This window comes from Acanthopagrus latus, chromosome 5 (genome assembly GCF_904848185.1).
Source record: "Acanthopagrus latus isolate v.2019 chromosome 5, fAcaLat1.1, whole genome shotgun sequence".
NCBI classification, from domain to species: domain Eukaryota; kingdom Metazoa; phylum Chordata; class Actinopteri; order Spariformes; family Sparidae; genus Acanthopagrus; species Acanthopagrus latus.
Genome location: NC_051043.1, coordinates 584,955 through 600,189, shown reverse-complemented (window position 1 = coordinate 600,189; position 15,235 = coordinate 584,955). Strand labels below are relative to the sequence as shown.

The following is a 15,235-nucleotide window of genomic DNA, read 5'->3' as shown; positions in this document are numbered from 1 at the left end:
ACTTCCAGCGTTAGTGTTAAAATGGTTATTTGCTGTGTGAAGGGCTGCGATAACAAGCAGAGGACGTACACGAACATAATGTTCAGTCTAATGTATGTAGAGCTTCACATAAAAAATAATAATGCATTTTTTTGTACTTACTCTCTGGACAGTTGTCCATTGGGTCCACTCGGTGTGTTGTTTCTTTTCCAGTTCACTTTATCGCGGCGAAAAAAAAAAAACTGAGGACTGCAGGATGGATCATTGCTGAGAAGTCGTCGGTAGCAGTGACACAAGTGCGGTCACGCTCCTCTTCGGGAGCGTTGCTCACCATCGACGGCAGTATTTTATCCCACTCTGCACAGCACAAACACTCCATTTCAGTCGGCATGGGTTGGCACACTCCACAGTCACACCACCAGTTCGTGTTTGCTCTCGTTCTCTCGTCCGACTCGCCTTGACTCGTCGCAACGTCCTCTCTTCCCCGATCCAAAGCACGCAACTCCTCTTCAGTGAACTCAGGTTCGAACAGGTAGGGTCTCGGATTTTGGTAGTCAAAGTCATCTTCGTCTGTCGTGTAATCTTCCATATTCATCGGACTCGAGAAAGCACACCTGTCAGTGTCAGCCTATAGGCAGAGAACGTAGTAGCCACGCTGGTGTGTTGACGGAAGTTGAGGCTTTTCAGATGCCGAGTGGTGTCTTTGCGCGTGGTAGCGGTGCTTTGCCTGTGCTGCGGCCGCAAATAGTTCCAGATATAAATTGGTCTAGTAAATCCCTTCGTGTTAATTTGCATTTATATGTGTACTCGATATGAATGTATAGGTCACGAGAAATAATTACAAAACAAATCTTGAGTTATTTGATTCACTTTTGCAACGACATGCTAGCTGGACACGCCGGATTACAGCGACTATGCTAAGCTAAAGCTAACCGCGGCGTTTCTAGATTAGGACAATGGCTGGGTCGGCTAAAAAACGCTTTCGCTCACTCATCCAACTCTAGGGACTGCGTGGAGGGACTCAATTTCACCTAGGGGTGGCGTATTCCTTTAAAGTCAATAATTCAGCCATTATGTGTTCCTCTTTGACTTTCACATCTGCAGCGAGACGGGCCTCTTCCACCTTCAACTCAGCTAAACAGCCACTTCTCTCTGAACGAAAGGGGCGCCTGCCCGTGCAGCTTCAGCTTTTGCACAGTTTTACCCTGCTAGCTGAGGAAGAATTAGATGAGGTGGATAAGGTAGAACATTGTGATTTTGCTTTGAGTGATTTCCATGATGCTGTAGTGCCTGCCGTGAAGTCAAAGTAAGAAGCTGGCGTAAAGTTGAATGGTCTTTACTGTTGTTTTCATTCTCATGACACAGTTTTGTAAAACTGAAATGATACAGAAAAACATAGCATCAAATACTGTATGGTTACTGTTACCCGGTGGGAGTGTAGCTCGAGTGAAAGTCAGAAAAATTCCCCTCAGGATGTCAGGAACACAGTCAGCAGGCAGATGTGCAAAACAAAATAATGTTCAATTATTACCAGGCCTGGACAAAAGCAAAAATACAAACTGAGGCAAAATGGCTGAAAAGAACACTACACAAACAACTTAAAGGGGAGAGCTGGCTGGTTCTTCTCCCCACACGACCAAAGAGAGCTCTTCCGAACTGAGGCCTTCCTATATAACCTGTAGAGGCCCCGCCCCTCCGTTAACCTACCACCCCAGGTGCTCCCAATATTCAACTCAGTGCAGGCCCCTCCTTCAGGCCCTGTCAACAGGTCTCTTCTCCTGTTGAGACAAACAGTCACATTAATGGGCGTTCCAGTAACAGTAATCGGCTGTGCACCGCCTATTTGACTGGGAACACTTCAAAAATACAATAACTTGGGGAGAAGTTACTACCTCTCTGTGACATTTCTTACCCCCTCTCCCTCTGGGTTGTACATACCTGGTAAAGGTGACAAATAGTCTGCTATGAGGTTCCTCCTACCTTGGCAGTACTCAAGGACAAAGTGGTATGGCTGAGGGGCCAGACACCAGCGCAGTATTCTGGAGTTCTGGCTCTGCATGGACTGCATCCACTTCAGAGCTTGATGGTCAGTTTGAAGGATGAACTCTCGCCCGAGAAGATAGTACCTCAGGGAGTCCACCGCCCACTTGATAGCGAGTCCCTCTTTCTCGATGGTTGAGTACTTTCTTTCCCTGTCAAAGAGCTTCCGGCTCAGAAACAAGATGGGCTTCTCCTCTCCAGGTTCTCCTTGAGCCAAGACCGCACCCAAGCCAACATCAGAGGCATCCACTTGAACAAGAAACTTCTTAGTGAAATCGGGGCTCTGCAAGACAGGCTTTTGACACAACAGTTCCTTTAGCTTATTAAATGCCTCCTCACATTCTTCAGTCCAGGGAAGACTGGAAGAATTAGCCTTCCGTGAGAGATTCGTTATTGGAGTAGCTAATGTGGCGAAATGGGGCACAAATCTTTGGTACCATCCTATTAGCCCAAGGAAAGACCTTACTTGCCTTTTGGTTTGTGGGCTGGGTATCCTTCGGATTGTCTCCAACTTCTCCGCCAGCGGCTTGATCTCTCCATGCCCGATGCAGTTCCACAGGTACATCACCTCCTCCTGCGCCCAGGAGCACTTCTGGTTGATGGTTAATCCAGCTTTCTGAAGCCTCTGGAGGACCTGCTCAAGGTGACAGAGACGCTCCTGCCAAGACTCACTGTAGATTATGACATCATCAAGGTATGCAGCTGCATACTGGCCACAATCAACTAAAACAATGTCCACGAGTCTTTGAAAGGTAGCCGGTGCCCCATGCAGACCAAATGGCATTACTGTGTACTGATACAAGCAGGTAGGTGTTCGGAAGGTTGTATATGGTCTACAAGCAGTGGTAAGGGGGACCTGCCAGTACCGCTTGCATAGATCTGATGTGGTCATGTATTTAGCTCTGCCTAACCTTTCTAGCAGTTCATCGATTCTGGGCATTGGATAGGAGTCAAAACAGGAAACACTATTCACGAAAACGGTGCAGAATCGGAGACTTCGGAACCAGAAGAACAGGACTGGACCACTCACTTTTTGAGGGCTCTAACATGATTGCGACCTCTGTCTTCAATGGCTCCACCATTCTCTCAGGAACATGGTACGGCCTCGGTCAGACCGGTGTAGAATCCTTAAACACAATGTCATGGCTGATTACCTTTGTGTGTCCTGGTCTCTCCTGGAAGAGCGAAGGGAAGGACGCCTGTACATGGGTCTGCTGAGCTTGTTGCTCCTCAGTCAGATGCCCTGGCAGAACGAGGTAGGAGGTCGAGCTGGTATCTCTGTCCTCTGCTACTCGCACTATCATCACTGGTTTTGCAGCTTGGGTCAGAGCTCTCTCCTTGAACTCTCTCAACAGGTTGATGTGCAGAATCTGCCTCTGGCGCTTCTTATCTGGGCACAAGATTTCAAAAGTTACTGGTCCAACTTTTCTAGTGACAAAATAGCCACTTGCCATTTAGCAAGCAACTTACAGGTGCCTGAAGGCAGCAGTACCAACACCTTCTGCCCAGGTTTCAGTTCTCTGTCTCTAGCATGGATGTCATACCACACCTTTTGCTTGGTTTGGGCCTCCCGTAGGTGCTCGTGGGCCAGATGTCTCATCTTCTCCAACTTGTCCCGCATTTGGAGGATGTAGGAGGCAATACTGTACTGGGCTGACTCACCAGCCACCCAACTCTCCTTGAGTACATCCAGGGGCCCCCTAACCTGCCTGCCATAAACCAATTCAAAAGGAGAAAACCCTGTGGAGGCCTGCGGAACCTCAGTGTAAGCAAAAAGCAGGAAAGGAATCCATTTGTCCCAATCCCTACCTGTCTCATCCACAAACTTTCTTAGCACACTTTTAAGCATACCAGTAAAACGCTCGACCATTTTGTAGATGGTAAGGTGTAGTTCTGACGCCTGTGATGCCTGTGATGCCTAGCTGCCGGTACAAGGTTTTCATAAGCTTGGACATGAAATTGGTACCTTGGTCTGTAATTATCTCAGTAGGAACCCCAACTCGGGAAATCAGATCAATTAGGCCCGGATTGAGAGCAGAGGATATACTTCTGGATACCTCGTGCTGTAATTGCATATTACTAGAGCAAATCGATGCCCTGAGCTGCTTTTCACTAAAGGGCCGATTATATCCATACCAAGACGCTCGAATGGGGTGCCGATCATAGGTAATGGCTGCAAAAGACCTCGATCTGATTTGCGAACTGGTGCTACTTTTTTTTGACAGTCTGTACATGTTCTACAGTACTCCTGGACATCCTGATAGAGTCTAGGCCAATAGAACCTCTGACTGATTATATCATAGCTTTTCTGTTGGCCCAGATATCCTGCCCACGGAATATGGTGTCCCAAATATAGAATTAGCGGATGGAGTGATTTAGGAACAACCAATCTGGCAACCTCAGTATCTACAATGTACAAAAGATTATCTATGAGAATGTATTTATCACCAATAAGAGGAGCTTGTTTAACTGGTACCCCATCTATCTCACATACCTTGGCAAACAAAGGTTGAAGCAAAGGATCTGATCTATGCAGCTCCTTAAAGTTGTCAGGGACTTGCCACTGTGGGTCCAGCAAGGTGGTCTCGGGATTTGGAGCAACCGGAACTGGATCCTGCACCCTGGCCTTCCCCACATGCTTGTCCCAGCAGTGCTGCTTTTTATCCTTCCTAACCTTTTTGCCACCTTCAGTTAGGTCAGGATGAAGGTTAGGAAGGGGTTGTAAGCCTTTGGCCTGAAACCTAGTGACCACAACACATGACTTGGATACAGACTGAACAAGGTAAGATAGGACCAGTAACTCATCCCCCAAAATGACATCATGTGACAGCTGATTCACTACTCCCACCTTCATCATATATGCTTGACCCTCGATCACAACATTCACATTAACAGTAGGATACATTCGTTTGTCTCCATGTACACATCCCAAACCCACTAGGTCCCCAAAATTCAAAGTCTCATTGTCTACAAACTTAGCTTTCACCAGTGTCATTGAACTACCTGTATCCAACAGTGCTTCAGCAGATTGCCCATTTACAAGAACTGAGGTAGTATATTGGGATTTAGCTTGAGAAGTTTGCATTGTGAGCTGAAGCTCGGGCCCAGGACCATGGCACACATTGGCCTCTTTAGCCTTTTTGAGTGGACACAAAGCTGCCTTGTGTCCTGGTTGATGGCAGTTAAAGCAGATGAGCCCTGCAGTGCTATGGTTGGACCTTGCCCCGCCCCCTAATTCCTGCTTGGACAGACCCTCATCAACTTTGGACCCCTCTAATCTACCCCTCCCCACAGTCACCTTGTAGGGCCAAGGTGGTTCCCAGTGGGCTGCAAGATACCTCTCCGCCACTTAGGCCGCTCCTCCCCCGTCGGTGGCTGGTGTTCTTTAACCCATGTCCGAACATCCGGGCAGAGGACGCACAGGTACTGCTCGAGGATCAAGGTCTCAGCTATCTCCTCCTTAATCTTGGTCTCTGATCGCATCCACCTACGATAGAGTCCCTTCAACCTGTTGTAAGTCTCCCTCCCTGTCTCTCCCACTGGTACGATGCTTGACCGGAATCATTGGCGTTGACTCTTCTGTGACATCATATTTGGCAACGACAGCAGCTTTAACATCTTCATAGATGTGCGAACGTTTTTCATCCATGCCATCATAGACCTCCAAAGCTTTTCCAGTGAGCAGGGTTACAACTCGAGCTGCCCACTCTTCTGGACTCCAGCCCCAGGTCCTGGCAATACGCTCAAAGCGGATGAAAAAACTTTCAACATCCTCACCCTCACTGAAGGTTGGAATCTTTGCACCTTCATACTGGCTGCTGGGCTGCATTATAGGGCGGCTGGGCTTGGGTAAACGGACCGCTGGCCCGACGGGGTGGACATCCAGTGGTCCTGTGTGGGGGCTGGGCTGCGGGCATGAGTGTGCTATAGTGGGCAAGGCATAAGGACTCTGGTGACTAGCCGGACCCTCAGTGGCCCGGTCCTGGCTGGGTTTTCGATAAACAATTTCTTTTAAATCTTCAAGACCATCAAATAACAGTTTCTCATTTCTTTGTTGTCTGTACATGAACTCCCTTATTTCATTCATGAATTGTTGTCCGACGTCAGTGGTCTCATGTGTAAGCCATGAGTACGTAGCTTTTGCTTTAGTAACAGACATTCAACTTCAGGCTCTCGCTCCCGCTGCCGCTCCTCCAATGCTTGGGCCCCGGCAGCCAGCCCTGGTTCCTGCTCCTCCTCTTCCCCGAGCTCAGCAGCCTTCTCCTCCCCTTGCTCCTAACCCCACTTTGCTTGTGGGTTTTTGCGGGAAATTCGGCCACGCCCTCGTCCAGATATCTCAGGTTTTTACTGACCATCTTTCCTTGGAGACTTCACACATCCCACCACTGCCACCATTTGGTACCCAGTGGGAGTGTATCTCGAGTGAAAGTCAGAAAAATTCTTTTCAGGATGTCAGGAACAGTCAGCAGGCAGATGTACAGAACAAAATAATGTTTTATTGTTACCAGGCCTGGACAAAAGCAAAAATACAAACTGAGGCAAAATGGCTGAAAAGAACACTACACAAACAACCTACAGGGGAGAGCTGGCTGGTCTTCCTCCCCGCACGGCCAAAGAGAGCTCTTCTGAACTGAGGCCTGGCTACATAACCTGTAGAGGCCCCGCCCCTCCGTTAACCAACCACCCAAGGTGCTCCCAGTGTACAACTCAGTGCAGGCCCCTCCTTCAAGCCCTGTCAACAGGTCTCTTCTCCTGTTGAGACAAACAGTCACATTAATGGGCGTTCTAGTCACAATCGGTTGTGCACCGCCTATTTGACTGGGAACACTTCAAAAATACAATAACTTGGGGAGAAGTTACTACCCCTCTGTGACAGTTACTCAAATAACATAATATATTAACAGAGATGATAATGTAAATAGCTGTACATAACTTGTAAATAATGTAGATAGTTGTAGTTCACTGCACTTCACTAAACATTTAAGTTATGTATCAAAATGCATTACATCAACACCTGTGCAAAAACAGAATTGACTGAAAATGTGAATATAACCCACAAGCGATCCTTTTCCTAGGCACAAACAGTGAGAGGAAATGATGATGATAGCTGGAGCTACAAGCTGGCCGCATGGCATGTAGAAGCTAAAGCTTTTTCCTGATCAGACTCTCTACACTATGGCAGTGTCATGTGACCTAATCCACCTATCAGAACAAAGGCTGGACTTAAAAAAGAAAATAATGAATTTCCCTTAAACGCCAGTAGGGGGAGACAAGGCAAATACAGGCAAAGCTCACACAGAACATGACAATTTGTTTCCTTGCAGCATTTCCATCACTCACAGTTTTGGGACTAGTTGCATATTGAATTGTATCTATTTCCAAGGTTTGCGATCCTCTTGCAGCAATGAGTACACGGTGCATATCCCAATCTCTTCAACTGTTTCTCAACTGAGAATTCAGAAGCTCACAGCATGGCGGCCCCATCCGAGGTGCTGTCTGAATTAAAAGCACTCTGTTCAGAGTTTGGAACAAAGCTGGATGGAATTGGCAACTGCCTGGGGGATATGGCAGCGACTATTTCCACATTAGAGAGAAGCCTGACTGACATCAAGCAAGATGTAAGAGACGAGCAATGCATGGACAAAGCCAAGAGCTACATAGCTATGGCAGAGGAAAAGCTAGCAAAATCTGTAGAAGCACTAGTCACCAAGTCCCAACTACAAGCTGTGCTTGTCCGCTTCCACAAATTCCAAGACAAGGAGTCTGTACTATGGTCAACCAGACAGTGGAGCATCACCCATGATGGATCCAAATTCACTTTCATCCAGGATCTCTCAGCAGTGTTAAGAAGCATTTTCTCGACATGGGGAGCTTTTGTGGATTCCAATACAATCCATGTAAGCTGAGAGTGCTCCTCAGTTACAGACTGTTCAGGTTTGGATTCACCGCTAAGCTACACAAGGAGGGGTATGTATGATTACGTCTGTGTATGCACTCCTGGATGCTTACAATTAAGACAACAATTTTCTTTCTTTCATTGGTATTTATAAGCAATTATAATCAACTGAAAACCCCTCTGTGATTGACATTAACAAGTTTTTAGAAAATGTATCTCTCCCCTCCATCTCTGAAGAAGATAAACAAAACCTGAATTCTTCTTTTACCTCAAAAGAAGTTCTACATGTAATTATGTTTACTTTCTAGGAAAGCTCCTGGGTTGGATGGATACTGTGCAGAGTTCTATAAGATCTCTTGGGCACAGATTGAACCGCTCTTTATGCCTATGGTTACATCTTTTTGAAAATGGGACCCTTCCTGAATCAATGAAGACAGCTGTCATGCCACTGATAGATAACATAAGATAACAGAGATTGCTGAATGCACATAATTTCATCCAATTTAGTTACTTCAAGTTGATTTTAAGATTATTTCCAAATTAACTACACACATCCTAGAAGACATTCTTCCTCAATTAATTAACCCCCAACCAGGCAGGTTTTGTAAAGGCACAATATGCAACAGATAATATTCGAAGGCTGTTAGACATAATGGACCACTCGACCGTTCACAACCAACCAGCTATGATAATATCCCTTGATGCAGGAAACGCGTTTGATAGGGTGGAGTGATCACACTTACTTCGATTTTTGGAGAGGTTTAATTTTTGCAAAAGATTCATCAGTTGGATCAAAGCAATGTACAGTAATCCACAAGCTCAAATATGTGTTAACAGTGCTCTCTCAGAAAAAATTAGTTCACACAGAGGTTATTGATAGGGATGTCCCCTATCCCTGTTTTTATTTAATTTAGCGATCAAACCCCTTGCCGAAGTCATAAGAGGAAGTGAGGAAATTTCCTGCATTCAGATTGGGACAACAGATAATAGAATATCATTGCACGCTGATGATATCACTCTGCACCTTACCAGTCCAGAGAAATCAGTCCCAGTAGCATCAGATCTTATTGACAAGTTCGGAGGGATATGAGGTTACGAAATTATTTTTTTTAATTCCCGTCACATAGGCGCAAAATGGACTCAAATATCTGGGGGTGACTGTATCACCTAAATTCAAAGACTTATGTAATTTAAATTATGTCCCGTTAGGTTAAAGAATCATTGGAATATTGGAATCTACTCCTTATTACATTCCTCGGAAGAATAAATGTTATAAAAAATGAAGGTACTGCTGGGGTTCAATTATCTGTTTCAGTCGCTCCTATGTTACTTACACGCATCCTTCTTTAAATCTATAAAAAAAAAAATGATAAGCTCCTTTATTTGGAAAAACAACCCACCCAGAATATCCCTGAAAACTCTCACACAATCCAAAGATAAGGGTGGACTTGCACATCTGGGTTTTCAATTATATTACTGGGCGGCCCAGATAAAGTTGATCATAAGCTGGGTGCATACATGTAGATCTGCCCTTTGGAGAAACATCAAAGAAAACATTTGCCAGCCCATTTCTCTGACCTCCCTTCCATTTGTTGGTAACATAAAATCCCTTACTCAAAATCTATGTGATCTTTAACACTCCTAAGGCCTGGCAAGATGTTAAGAAGTTATGTGGGTCTTCTGCTAGAATTTCTTTGTCAGCTCCTTTATCCTTTACCATCCTCAGTCGGAAAATCCTTGCTTACAAATGGAGAGATCATGGTTTACACAAAAACCATCATACTTCCTTCTTTACTCCGCTTAGAAAAATATGGCAAAAAGATCTGGGTTGCAACCTAAGTGAAGATCAATGGGACACTATATGTCAAAAGGTATTTACATCACTGTCCTGTAGTAAAATTATTGAACAGAATTTTAAGTTTATGTACAGAATGTACCTTACCCCAGTTTGTCACATTGCGGTGAGGGATGTCCTGTCTTGGGTTTTCTGTCTTGTGAAATTCATGTTTTATTTTGAAAAGTAACTCTCCTCTCGTTTCAGGTCACTTGCCCACTTCCACTTGTGTCCCTGGGCTGACATCATCACTAATCCTTGATAGTTTGCACCTGTGTTCCCCTCCCCCATGTGTATAAAGTCTTTGTCTTCCCCTGTCTGCATTGCCAAAGTATTTTGTCGTCTTGTCGTGTACTGAAGCCCAGTTCACAGTCTTGCTCAGAGTTAAGTATTGCCAAGTTTTATTTTCTGTATTTGTACCGCTTTAGAAGAGTGATTTTGAGTTCATAGTTTTCTGGTTAGTATTTGATTTTCAGTTTAGCTTTTGATAGCCTTTTGTTTCCTTTTTGTTTTGCTTTTTGTTGTACCTTTTGTATATATTCAGACTAGATATTTTCATAGCCTGTGTGCTGACCTCTTCGGAGTGATTTTGTTTTTGTTGAAATTTCATAGAAAAGGAATTAAGAACAGTGTAGGTTTTCCTCCTTCGGAAGTGTTTTTTGTTCATCTGTGTTTTATGTCTTGTTTGTCCTGTCTGTCCCTCCATAGAGTTTCATAGCATTTTGATTTATCATTCAGTCTGAAGAGTTGCAATTCAGTAAAATAAAACTGACATTACTTCTGCCATTCTGCATCCAAGTCTGACACAGTTGGCTTAAACAAGATATACATATCCTAATTCTTCTTCTTAATGTCATTGTTACAAAATACGTACACGATCTGTCATGTTTCTGGGAGTGTAGACAAGTGAAACACCTCTGGACAGAGGTACATGACTGTTAAGGTCTCATCCCACCGGACATCTCTCCAATATGGTACCTCTTCCGAACAGAACTGGACAAGACACTAGACCCCATTTCAGCCAAACGGATTAGCATAATATCATACATAGCAAAGAAATGTATTCTGCTGAACTGGAACAAACAACAACCTCCATCCTTTGATTTGTTCACAAGGATTCTCAACAAGACATTACATTTGGAACAGTGGACTTGCTCCTTAAAAAAAATAAAGGGACATTTTTCTGAAGACTTGGAAACCTCTCATGGACTTCTGACAATTTTTATGCTATGCTTATTTCAATTACTGTAAGTGTATTTTGTTGACTACAAATACTGTATTTTCCTTTTTTCCTTTTTCCCTATTTTTTCATTTACTGTATGTTTAACGATTTGCTTTTATACATGTATCTTGTGTTATGTTTGTCCTATATGCTCTATCTGTGAAGATCACTAAAAAAATAATTGAAAAAAAAACACTGAAAACATTCATGAAGTTTTGTTTGAATATTAATTTATTAAAGGTCTTCTGAAAATGTGGTCAAGTCCGCTTTGTCAAATACATTAAGTAATTCTATTTGGTTGGTAATACTTGTTTGAATGTTGAATTTTTCACTTCAATTAGGTGCTACTGATCCACACGTCTGGTCGTCCTCTGGTTGAATATTTAACCACTTGACAGAATCAGTGATGCTCATCTAAATTTGTTGGCTTCCTGGCACAGACTTGTTTCTTCAGCACAGTCCACATGTTCTAGATGGGGTTCAAGTCAGGACTTTGGAAAGACCATTCTAAAACCTAAATTCTAGCCTGAATGATCCATTCCTTTACCTTTTCTGATGTGTGTTTGGGATCATTGTCCTGTTGGAACACCTAACTGCACCCAAGAGCCAATCTTTTGGAGGATGATTTTAGATTTTCCTGAAGAATTTGGAGATAACCCTGCTTTCTTTAGAGCAGCAGAAATGGAATCAAATCAGCTGCATGGTGTAATACTACCAGCACCATGCTGGGCAGCAAGTCCGGTGTTCTTTGAGTTAAAGGTCTCACCTTCTCTCCTCCAAACATATTGCTGCTCGTTTTGGCCAAAAAACTCTGCATTGTTTCATCTTGGTCACAAGATCTATAATAGATTCTGATTTGAGGCAAACTTCATGAATGTTTTGTGACAGTTTGTGTTCCTCTCATTCCATCACAGAAAAATGAGAGCTGGGGAAATCATACAAGTATATGTAAACATTTGTCCATGACCGCCGGTAGGTATAGGAAACACAAACAGGAATGCAACAAACACAGTATCAGCATGTACCTAATATATACAGGAGTTATTTTACAAAGGTTGGGTGGGCCCCACAGGATTTTCAATTTCAGATTGGGATGTGTCATTCTTAAGTTTGGGAAGGGCTGCTTCAGAGCATTCCTTTGTGTCAGACTGAAAAATATATTCGATTGCAGCACAGATGCACCAAAAGAAAAAGCTCAAAGAGCCATATATGCAATTATGGGAACATTTTATAATTTCCAAATTCAGGTCAAAATCTCAACTAAAATATTTGATTGTGTCATCCAGTCCATTGCACTATACGGTAGTGAAGTATGTGGTCCATTCAGTCATCAGCGCTATACCCACTGGGATATCATATACCAGCCTCACAACAACACTGCTCTCCAAACACCAATCAAATCAATATTGATGTTGTGTATATGTTTATGTTAAGTTATTGTTAATGTTTGGACAAGATGCTTTGGCAATATTATTGTTAAAACTTTCATGGGCAATAAAGCCCCTTTTGAATTGAACTGAACTGAACTGAAAGAGATTCACAATGCCCATTCATAATGAATGGATAAGCCAGCTGTGCATATCAAGGGCATGTTGGTCTGACAGTCTAATACAATACACTGGTCCCTGATTCAAATAAATACAGAGAAATGTCCCACAAAGCACCTTACCTGACCAAACAAAAGTATGTATGACGAAAAACGTAGTAACTGTCATTGGCAAATTATATGACGGAAAAAATACTGCAGATATATAACAGAAGCATCTGTTCTACCGACTCTTCAAAAAAAGCATCTGTCACCACAAAAAACTTTTACTCACCAAGTGTTTGTGTTGAAAAAAAAAATACTGCGACGGTCAGCCCTCCCGACTGAGACTTCAGTGAAGTTTCCCCCAGAAAACAGCCTTTGTCCTCCCTAGTGACAGTCAGAAAACATCCAGTTTACTGATGGTAATTATGTAATTAAGAGCAAAAAATGTAACTTTGTCACTTTCCAGGATGTTTGGTGGGTCATGATCTCAATCACTACACATTATAACAGCATCCATATTGTAGCAATAAAGAGTAGGCAGAGATAACAAGCTCCAGGTCTAGGGGTTTTCCTGCTTATTAATTTTCAAACACCACAACATGCTAGTGACCACCTAGCACTGGTCCGAGATGAGGTGAAGCCCTTGGTCGGAAGCCTCTGTAGTACCACTGCCTCGCTGGTCTGTTGCCCTGGTCTGGACCTCCCTGGTTCTCATCATCCCCACCTCAAAAGTATGGTGGATAATGCCCCTTCTCTGGGGATGGTGTTTGTAGCGGTTCCTGTCAGCAGTGTACTTACTTCCCTGGACTGCAGCACCTCCTGGGCCAATGACATTTGCTGCCTTTGCCCCCTTCTTTCCCTCAACTACATCAAACTCAAGTTTCCCCATCTCCAACACTGCGAAGGTATCTCTTTGGGCTGTTCATTTTGATGGCTGTCTGGTGTCCAAAAACGTCCATTTTTGTGTCATTCCTATTGATGAAACCATATCCATACCTGACGTTGAACCATTGGACTGTACCAAGGACTTTTGTTGTGATGGCCTTCTTGTCTGCTGCCGAAATAATGGCTGCTGGGCTGGATGGGCTCTCCTCATCGTCAGCAGGCTGTGGTGGCTGTTGGTGTACCACCGTGGCAGGCCTCGTAGCTGCAGGTGGTGGTGGCGTCCGTCTTCACTGGTGGTGTGGAGCTGTATGGCCCCGGAACCCAGGTAGAGTGTGGTCCTGGGTATGTCCACCATGGCCTCCCATTTATCTAGCAGCCACTTGTATCAGACAAGGTTCCGGGGTGGACTAGGGAATTGGTGGACCCCGTATCCAACAGGGATCTGCATGGGGTGCCATTAAGGTCGCAGTTGTACTGCTGCATAGGAACTAAGGCTCTCTCCGTCCCTCCTCCTACATCCAGCTAGCTTGTCTCGGGCGTCATCTGCATGAGTTTGGCTGCCAAATCGACAATCGATCACCCTTTCGACAGCCGAAAGGTTCTTCTGGCTGGAGATCTGTCAACACCTGCGGGGCCTTTCCTTTCAAAGCAAGGGAAAGGCCCTGCTAACTTGCAATGCTGTCTCTTCGGCTGACCAGGCATTGAACTGGGCAGCCAACTGTACCTGGATGAGGCAGGTCCCTGGTGGCTCTTCCCCATTGTAGCATGGTAGCTTCATTACACAAGCGGGAGTGCGCTGGGGACAAGTGTGTGGAGCAATCATCTGCACATGCCTGCCCGGGCGGCAATCCTCTTTCTGTGTGAATTACACAGAGGTCTGTCTTTAAGGCGGAGATGCTTCACTTTGTGTGAATGACTAACGGTGGAGAATTGGCGAACCCTGCTGCAGCGATAATGCAGCATCTCTGTGTGAAAGGAATAGAGAGACAGTGACTGAGAAAGAGAGAGAGAGAGTGAGACAGACAGAAAGAGAGAGACACAGAGAGAGAGACAGAGAGAGACATAGACAGAGAGAGACAGAGAGAGAGACAGAGACAGACTCTCAAAGTTCTATATTCCAGTTACAGATGCTATCAGCGTTGTTTCAGTGTGTCAGTATTTTTATCCACTCAGTAGATTTACTCCACTCAGCCAAGAAAAGAGTTAGTGTAGTTCCCTGAGATTGAGATCGTGGTGGCTGGGAGTCCACAAACACAGCAAGAAATCCTGATAATATAGTTAATGTACAGTAGCTTCCCTGGTTGTTGTTCTTTACATTATTTTTGCTGTCAAAAGTGAGATCAAGTTTAGATGTTAACAGTGGGTACATTGTCATGTCATGTCATCTATCCCATAACAACACAGAGCTTCATTAACAAAATCTGAAAGGTGAGAGTTAAGAAGGCTTACAGAATTGACTTTTAAATGTTTTCATGGCAGCACATACCGTATTTTTTCGATGAAAATAATGTAAATAGTGGAGTTGTCTTATAACCGGGGTGTAACTGTTAACACATGCTGATAGTTGTCTGGGGTCCCTACACAACCGTAACGGTAGAGGGCGCCAGCTTATTATAGAGACGTCACTGAGGCTGGGGTTATCTGTCAATCACAGCGGAGAAGAAGTGACAGGAGAAGAAAAATGGAGAAGCGCAGTGATTGTACAGAGCAAAGTGGATCAAAAGTGGGGCAAGTTAACGGACATCTGAGGCGGAGCAATGATGCTAATTTTACGATATTGGTGGTCAATGCAGCAGAGGCATCAAACAACTGTCAGGCAGCCAAGAAATACGGAGTTAAGGAGTGTAA

The 15,235-nt window shown here is 44.3% G+C and overlaps 1 pseudogene; it reads right to left on the bottom strand.

The window, feature by feature from the left end:
- Positions 1-12,923: 12,923 nt before the first annotated feature.
- LOC119019262 lies at positions 12,924-14,154 on the bottom strand (annotated as a pseudogene).
- Positions 14,155-15,235: the final 1,081 nt, after the last annotated feature.